General features: G+C 35.0%; 1 long non-coding RNA gene and 1 pseudogene across 2 annotated transcripts in view; both read right to left on the minus strand.

Moving 5' to 3' along the window:
• Positions 1-9,889, minus strand: part of LOC141363879 (uncharacterized) — a 37,974-nt gene that overhangs the window by 8,403 nt on the left and 19,682 nt on the right. The window contains exons 1-3 of one of the 2 annotated variants that reach the window (XR_012369462.1): positions 8,128-9,390; positions 5,805-5,866; positions 4,751-5,711 (exon numbers count right to left, since the gene is read on the minus strand). This is a non-coding gene — a long non-coding RNA (uncharacterized lncRNA). Of the gene's footprint in view, positions 1-4,750; positions 5,712-5,804; positions 5,867-8,127; positions 9,391-9,889 lie in introns of those variants that run through there. The other variant, XR_012369463.1, reaches the window with a different exon arrangement.
• LOC129435130 (U2 spliceosomal RNA) lies at positions 4,740-4,892 on the minus strand (annotated as a pseudogene).

The raw sequence follows: 9,889 nt of genomic DNA on the forward strand, positions 1-9,889 counted from the left end.
AAAGTATTTAACACAAGGGCTATAGAAACAACATACAGCTTGCCAATTTAAACCTCTGAAAATAATATTTCACAGATCTGTCACAGTCTAGCCCTGAATACAACGGAGCAGCAAACGCAGCAACAGAAACTGTGCACACTTCGGCTCAGATCACGAAATCACACAGCCAGTTACCAACACTAGTGATGAATCAGCATTGTTTTTATTGTTGGAGCATCATAGGGTGACCATACGTGCCAATTTCGGGTGCATCTTCTGAAAGTCGTATTTGTCTGCCAAATACGTCATAGAGGATTATTATTATTATTATTATTACAGAAAAGCAACCGTTACATTTTAAGGTAAGAATTCAACTACGATTGTATATTTTATGTTTTTAACTGAATGGCGTATGCGGTCAACAAATACGACTTCCGAAAGACGCATCGAAATCCTGGACAGGACGCATGACACGTCCGGGAAGAATGACACGTATGGGCACCCTATAGATGTAACAATGCAGAGGCAAGATTTGTTCTTTAACCACCAAATTAATTCAATTTGTAATAGCCAACAGAGGGGAAAATCAAGCACTTATCATAGACGTCTTCACAACAAAACAGCATCTGCACTGATGTTGACGCAGTCAAGGGTCCTCATTCTCTCCGTATTTATAGCCAAAAGTGCCAGATTACTGGTCCTAGTGTGTCCACTGCTGTTCCTCGGGTAGTTTTTGGTGTATCCATTTTGGTGTATTTTACTCGGCTAAATTTCTAAACTCGCTTTCAAAAACAAACTGCCGTGCGTTAAGGTCAAAAGTTCACAGAGCGCCAAAGAAGATCACATGTTTGGGCGTCATGATATTTATGCTAAATATATGTTTTTAAATTATTATTTAACTCCCTTTTTAACAATATGAAAACACTATTCAAACATGACATTCAAATATAAATATAAAAAATTACAGACATTTCTTGGGGGTGCTGGGCTGGTGCTATGGATATTATAGCCGGAGCTACAGCACCACCTAGCCCCTCCCTGGTGCCGCCACTGGCCCTCATCTGCAAACAGCACTGGTAACTGATATGTGTTGGGTCCCCGCTACGTCAGCAGTAACAATCATAAATGTTTTTACAAGAAGCGGGTGCCCGATGTCCCTTTAGCTTTCCCTATCTCTGTCCTGATATGTGATAGAAAGACGAAGGCCTTCTCCAGCCGCACGGCAATTCTATCTAATCTACTGCCTATTATACGTCATTCTGAGATTGATACAGTGCCAAAACCATTTACTGTTAAGTTAGCACTTCTGAACATCCGTTCACTAAAGAACAAATCCTTTTTAGTTAATGATCTTATCACCACTAACAACCTGGACTTTATGTTTCTAAATGAAACCTGGTTAGATGACAGCTGCAGTGCTACAGTCCTCAATGAATCAGCCCCACCCAACTTTACTTTTATAAGTGTCTGTAGAGCTGTTAGAAGGGGTGGAAGAATAGCTGCTTTATTCAAAGATGCCTTTCAATGCAAGCAAGTGTTACTTGGTGATTACCAGTCTTTTGAATATTTGTGTATTGCTCTAAAAGGTACACCACACATTCTGTTTACAAATATTTATAGACCTCCCAAATACACCTCAGCATTTGTTGATGAATTCACAGAACTTTTATCAACAATTTCCTCTGAATTTGATTATTTTGTTATTGCTGGAGATTTTAATATTCAAACAGACAATGCAGAAAACAATACTGCAATTTAACTGTTACATGTTTTAAACACTTTTGATCTGACCCAGCACGTGCAAGGTCCTACACACAATCGGGGACACACTCTTGATCTGCTCATTAGCAAGGGTCTAAACATTTCATCCACTGTAATCAAGGATGAAGCGCTATCTGACCATTTATGTGTTTACTTTGATTTATTGATCTGTCCTGCCACTGATGCTAGATCCTTCTATGTCAAAAAAAGGTTCATAAATGAGAACAGCAGTGAGGTATTTATGAATGCTATATCAATGTTGCCAAACATATTGGCAGACTCTGTTGATGTTCTCCTTGAAAACTTTAACATAAAAGTTAAAGATGCCATTGATGGTATAGCTCCAGTAAAGGTCAGGGTGATCACTGGCAGATGTAAAGCACCCTGGAGAAACACAACAGCAGTACAGCACATGAAAAGAACATGCAGAAAAGCTGAACGTATGTGGCGGAAAACAAAACTTGAAGTACATTATAGCATCTATAAGGACAGTCTTCGTGCTTTCAATGTAGAACTAGGCACAGCTAGACAGACCTTCTTTTCAAACATTATAAACAACAACATAAACAACACTCGCACTCTTTTTACTACTGTAGAGAGACTAACAAACCCCCCAAATCAAGTTCCTAGTGAAATGCTCTCTGATAACAAATGCAATGAGTTTGCAACCTTTTTCTCTGAGAAGATCAGTAATATCAGAATAACAATCAATACGGCCTCATATTGTACTGTGGTCAGTCAGATATCATTGCAACAACCTCAGAAATTAGTCATTCTCTCAGAATTTGACATAATTGATATAAAAACCTTGGAAGAAACAGTACAACATCTTAAAGCATCAACTAGCAGCCTTGACACGCTCCCCACATCTTTTCTCAAAAAGGTACTTAACTGCTTAGAAACTGACCTCTTAAAAATTGTAAATACCTCTCTGATCACAGGCACCTTTCCAGAGTCATTAAAAACAGCAGTTGTTAAGCCTCTCCTAAAAAAGAGTAACCTAGACAAAACCATACTTGGCAACTACAGACCAATCTCAAATCTTCCGTTTATAGGCAAGATTATTGAAAAGGTTGTTTTTAATCTGCTGAACAAATTCTTAAACTCAAATGGCTATCTGGACAATTTTCAATCTGGTTTCCGTCAGCATCACAGCACAGAGACAGTGCTCATAAAGATAATAAATGATATTCGCTTAAACTCTGATTCAGGTAAAATATCAGTGCTGGTGCTACTAGATCTTAGTGCTGCCTTTGACACAATAGATCACACCATACTCTTACATAGACTGGAAAACTAGCTTATTCTGATTTTCTTTACATTAACCTTCTAAATATATTTTTTACATTTTCTTAAAGACAGTGTCATGGTTATATTGATTAGAAATATTATTTTAACAAAACTATAAGAGTGGTTCATCAAATTAAATGCATTTTGAAAGCAATATTTCTCTGTAATTGCCATACATGCACTGATACAGTTTTCAAATTCAAGGATTCATTAGTTTAAATTTTTATCTTACTAAATAAAATGATGTCATCTTTTCTGATAACAAAACCTATTTTATTTTTCAAGAACATTATTTGTTTCGGTCGTGACATCAAATGTTCGGTAGTGACGACCATATTGGATTGTCCATATTTTGTGTAAAAAAAAAAGTAATTAGTTAGTCAAAAATGGTTGGCATTATGCAGTCAAAACATACAGCACAAAGAATATCTAACGCAACACCACATAAAAGCACTATGCACTGGAATTACGCTGAAGAGATGGCGGATAGTTCAGACCTTGAAGGGATGCAAGATGCTCTGTTGATTTTCACATCTCTTGAGAAAAAGATGACAATGTATGTCCATATAAAACTTCAGGCCCACAGTATAAACTACAGAATTTGGTGTGTGTGTGTGTGCCCATGTCCATGTTGGAGTACACATGTGCGCCTGTTTCATGTTGGTGTACACATGTGTGCCTGTTTTTCCATTACACATTCTAAACCTTCTTAACTGATTCTCTTGTTGCTGAGTTTGACTTTTTTGAGTTTGAAGTAAACTTAATTTTTTATTTGATTTGAGGTAGGTTGAATACATTTTCATATAAAATTGGCCGATTTGTGGCTGCTGTGTTCACCGAGTTTTTCCGGCATTATTTACAGACAGAAATATAGTTTTTTAAGTTCAATAAATGTTACTTTTTTAATTAAGACTTATAAAAATGACACGATGATGCCAAATGTTACAAGTAAACTAAGTGAGCAAAAGAAGTATCGGCTCAAGAAAATAGGCTCTCTCAGTCTGTCCGCTCTACTTTCATCTTTCCGTCTATGCATGTTGGTGATTCCTCTCTCTCTGTAGCTATCTCTACAAATTAACCAAAGATATTTACATTTACATTATTAGTGTGAGCCTGCCCTGTGCACCTATACAATTCGTTTTCCTGTTTATGATTTTTTTATGCTTAAAACAAGCTAATAAATCTGCCTACAGGGTAAGAAAAAAAAGTCATGAACTTTTCCCATAAACACTATTTCAAGAAAAACTGTCCTACCCCACTGGCCGATTTTTTTGCTTGTTTAAATTCACTTCGATTGCATATATAAAAATATTGTCTACAAACTAGATCACCGGGCAGATGTTTATCTTTTTAGTATCCACCGAAGACACATGCGAACATGCATATGGGCCAAACTTTTCCACAATACACATTCGTTGTGTGCACGCGCCATTGTCTTTGTTCAACGCAACAGCGTGCTCCGCCTAAATAATTTGACCCATTTTAACATGGGTTTGTTTCTCGTTGTTGTCGTTTTTTCTTTGAAAACAATCTATATAGCGCTTTCCACAATCGTTTTGGTGTTAGCTTTACGTTGAATAGAAACACAGAAAAGTACTGAGCGAACGAGAAACAAGGAACGCGCAACATATTATAGAACGCGCAACATCATATAGATCACGGATTGGAAACCAAACTGGCAACCACGCACAAAAGAAGCAAACTCTGGTTTTAAACTCACCTTATTTGTGCCCGGAAAGCGCCCGAGTCGATGAATGGAGTGGACGGAGCAAGCCTCGCTTCCATTTCCGAAGGTCAAAAATCCATTTAAACTTGTAGTCCCCGGTGTCCACTTGATCTTATCCAAAATGCCGAGAAGCGATACCGCAATGGGAGCCGGAGAAGGCGCTGGCTGTCGGGATGGAGGTTAACGGGTCAGAGGTTTGGCACTGAAGGTCTGGGTCCATTGCTCACCGTGTGCATTTCACTCTATACGTGTAAAAAAACATACAAATACATAAAATACATACAGAAACAGTTATCACTTACACAAAAAGAACATGAAGGTAAAGCTTCAGTTAATTTGCTTGCTGATTGCTTTTTGCATGCACATAAAAAACTGAACAAAACTGATATACTAAACAAAATAGGCCCTAAAACTGAGGAACACCAGTTGAATAGCTATTTTTTAAATATGAAATAAGACAATAAATTACAAATAACATTTGAATGCCGGCAGCTTGTTCATGTCCACTCCACAAATAAAACAGTGTGACCCTTCTATTTGGTTTCAAGTTTGAAAGTTTCGAACCTATGCAACACTCTTAAGACAAATGCTCCTAAAAATTACCAAATAAGGGTTCTTCAGCATGTAACCACAGCAGAACCCGTTTTTTGGTACTATATGGAAACTTTTTATAAGGTTCTATAAAGAATCTTGCCTTGAAAAGTGCTCACCTCAATGGTGCTATAAAAAAACATTAATTTATTAGCTGTCAGGAGTGACATTTTTGTTATTTATCCACTTTTTTAATGTATAACACTTGATAAAGATTATTATTTATTGTCAATTCTTCACATGTTTCAAGCATACAAAGCAATCGAAATACAAGGTGCATCAGCATTCAGTTAATATGCCACCTGGAGCTGGAATCAGCTTTCAGAAGAGATCAGATGTGTTTCAACGGTAGACACTTTTAAATCTAGATGAAAAACACATCGGTTTAACTTTGCATTTACTGAAGAATATAAAACAGTACGAATAAAACAGTATAAAAGAATGCAACAGTATGAACCTGTAGCTGGAATCAGCTTTCGGATGAGATCAGATGTGTTTCAACAGTAGGCACTTTTAAATCTAGATTAAAAACACATCAGTTTAACTTTGCATTTACTGAATGATTTAAAACAGTACGAATAAAACAGTATGATCGGTTTAACTTTGCATTCACTGAATTATTTAAAACCGTATGAATGAAACAGTATAAAAGAATACAACAGTATGAACCTGTAGCTGGAATCAGCTTTCAGATGAGATCAGATGTGTTTCAACAGTAGGCACTTTTAAATCTAGATTAAAAACACATCTGTTTAACTTTGCATTTACTGAATGATTTAAAACAGTACGAATAAGACAGTATAAAAGAATACAACAGTGTGAACCTGTATAAAAGAATACAACAGTATGATCGGTTTAACTTTGCATTTACTGAATGATTTAAAACAGTACGAATAAAACAGTATAAAAGAATGCAACAGTATGAACGTGTAGCTGGAATCAGCTTTCCGAAGAGATCAGATGTGTTTCAACAGAAGACACTTTTAGATCTAGATTAAAAACTAGGGCCGGGACTTTAACGCGTTAATTAAGATTAATTAATTACACAAAAAATAACGCATTAAACATTTCAACGCATTTTAATCGCACTTATTAATAGAGTCATTCGTAAATGCTGCAGACCCTGTTTTAGTTCGAGAACTCCGGGGTTGTGATGCAGTGTAAATAAAAGTAGACGGAACCTAAACGAACAGCTGATTTTAACGTGACAACGCATCAATTTCAAAGTAAAAATGATTTATTCTGGTAAATGGAGGTTTGCAACGGAGGTTTTGCCCAATAAACATCTACCAACAAACTACAGATTATTTTAACATGTATCCTAATGTCTGTTATATGTTAATGTTTGAGTATTGTTGGGTTTAAATATTGTTGTAATGTTGTTTTGTTTCAATTTAATTAGTTTATTACGAGTTTAATTTAAGTTTTGTTTGCTACTTTAAAACGAATTTCGTTTCAAATAATTTGTCTCGTAATTATAAACAATGTTTTGTTGTTAGGTTTTGTGAATATAAATTAAAAAGAACATTAAAAGCAACACCGTGCATCTCATTGATGCATATGCTACCGAATGCCAAAACATGCAGTGAGTAGCCTATATCACTTACTTTTCAAAAAATCAGCCTGGCAGTGCCCAGAAGTTAAATTTACACGCGCATTTAGAGCATACTGTAGCAGCACGTTTGATTTGCGGTGTGCTTAAGACTTTTAAAAATCAACTTCATATTAATTTTAATAGGCTACTTTGACGGAGGACACGCACAGAGAACAGCGACGGCAGGTAAAGAAAAAAAGTTAAACGAATAGAGTCAGTTTGTAAGAACATTTTTAAATTGACTATTAGATCATCAATATGAACTCTGAACAATGAACTATTATAAACATAACAGCAAGAAAAGCTGAAGAGGAACTCGCAACATTAAAGCAATAAACATTTATGTAGGCTAAAGCTATATATCACCTCTTATATTTTTTTAATTTAGTTAAGTTTCAATGGTAACACTAAAGGCGCGTACATTATGCAGCGCTTTTCACATCCGAATCCCACTTAAGAAACCTATAAACGATGTGCAACTTAAAAAATATATTATGCACATTTTTACATATTTTAATTTTAATATACGCTATATAGTATATTATGTTTTGTTGTTTTTATACGCGAGGTGGGGCATACGCGCACATAGGTCCCAGAACACAGACCGTCAAAACCTGAGAAGTCCCGAACCCTGCAATATTAAACAAACTACTTTAAGAAATGCGGGCCAGGAAGCGGGTCGGGTATAATATATATATTTTTTCTTTGCGGTCCAAGTTGCGGACGGGTTGTTTATACATTGACTCGCGCATCACTGGTAAGCGTCGATAAGAGCATGGTTGTGTGTAAGATATGCAACAAGGAATTCACATATCACCGCAGCACATTGAGCCTCACGTATAATCTCAATGCAAAACATACAGCAGCTAGTGTGGACATTAGCCCGACTCCGGGTACAACGACTTGGTTGAACAAAAATAAACAATATTTTGTTAAGCTTATGTATTCAGTCATTATTCATAAAAATCCATGTAAAAATACTTCTTAATGTTCTCAGGTCAAATATTTATATGAGATTAAAATGCGATTGATTTAGATTAATTAATTACAAAGCCTCTAATTAATTAGATTAATTTTTTTAATCGAGTCCCGGCCCTATTAAAAACACATCGGTTTAACTTTGCATTTACTGAATGATTTAAAACGGTACGAATATCACAGTATAAAAGAATACAACAGTATGAACCTGTAGCTGGAATCAGCTTTCAAATGAGATCAGATGTGTTTCAACAGTGGGCACTTTTAAACCTAGATTAAAGACACATCGGTTAAACTTTGCATTTACTGAAGAATATAAAACAGTACGAATAAAACAGTATAAAAGAATACAACAGTATGATCGGTTTAACTTTGCATTTACTTAATGATTTAAAACAGTACGAATAAAACAGTATAAAAGAATACAACAGTATGATCGGTTTAACTTTGCATTTACCGAATGATTTAAAACAGTACAAATAAAACAGTATAAAAGAATACAACAGTATGAACCTGTAGCTGGAATCAGCTTTCAGAAGAGATCAGATGTGTTTCAACAGAAGACACTTTTAGATCTAGATTAAAAACACATCGGTTTAACTTTGCATTTACTGAATGATTTAAAACAGTACGAATAAAACAGTATAAAAGAATACAACAGTATGATTGGTTTAACTTTGCATTTACTGAATAATTTAAAACAGTACGAATAAAACAGTATAAAAGAATACAACAGTGTGAACCTGTAGCTGGAATCAGCTTTCAGAAGAGATCAGATGTGTTTCAACAGAAGACACTTTTAGATCTAGATTAAAAACACATCGGTTTAACTTTGCATTTACTGAATGATTTAAAACGGTACGAATATAACAGTATAAAAGAATACAACAGAATGAACCTGTAGCTGGAATCAGCTTTCAAATGAGATCAGATGTGTTTCAACAGTGGGCACTTTTAAACCTAGATTAAAGACACATCGGTTTAACTTTGCATTTACTGAAGAATATAAAACAGTACGAATAAAACAGTATAAAAGAATACAACAGTATGATCGGTTTAACTTTGCATTTACTGAATGATTTAAAACAGTACGAATAAAACAGTATAAAAGAAAACAACAGTATGATCGGTTTAACTTTGCATTTACTGAATGATTTAAAACAGTACGAATAAAACAGTATAAAAGAATACAACAGTATGAACCTGTACCTGGAATCAGCTTTCAGAAGAGATCAGATGTGTTTCAACAGAAGACACTTTTAGATCTAGATTAAAAACACATCGGTTTAACTTTGCATTTACAGAATGATTTAAAACAGTATAAAAGAATACAACAGTATGATCGGTTTAACTTTGCATTTACTGAATGATTTAAAACATTACAAATAAAACAGTATAAAAGAATACAACAGTATGAACCTGTAGCTGGAATCAGCTTTCAGAAGAGATCAGATGTGTTTCAACAGAAGACACTTTTAGATCTAGATTAAAAACACATCGGTTTAACTTTGCATTTACTGAATGATTTAAAACAGTACGAATAAAACAGTATAAAAGAATACAACAGTATGATCGGTTTAACTTTGCATTTACTGAATGATTTAAAACAGTACGAATAAAACAGTATAAAAGAATACAACAGTATGAACCTGTAGCTGGAATCAGCTTACAGAAGAGATCAGATGTGTTTCAACAGAAGACACTTTTAGATCTATATTAAAAACACATCGGTTTAACTTTGCATTTACTGAATGATTTAAAACGGTACGAATATCACAGTATAAAAGAATACAACAGTATGAACCTGTAGCTGGAATCAGCTTTCAGAAGAGATCAGATGTGTTTCAACAGAAGACACTTTTAGATCTAGATTAAAAACACATCGGTTTAACTTTACATTTACTGAATGATTTAAAACGGTACGAATATCACAGTATAAAAGAATACAACAGTATGAACCTGTAGCTGGA

Source organism: Misgurnus anguillicaudatus, chromosome 5 (assembly GCF_027580225.2).
Source record: "Misgurnus anguillicaudatus chromosome 5, ASM2758022v2, whole genome shotgun sequence".
In the NCBI taxonomy this organism is placed as follows: Eukaryota; Metazoa; Chordata; class Actinopteri; order Cypriniformes; family Cobitidae; genus Misgurnus; species Misgurnus anguillicaudatus.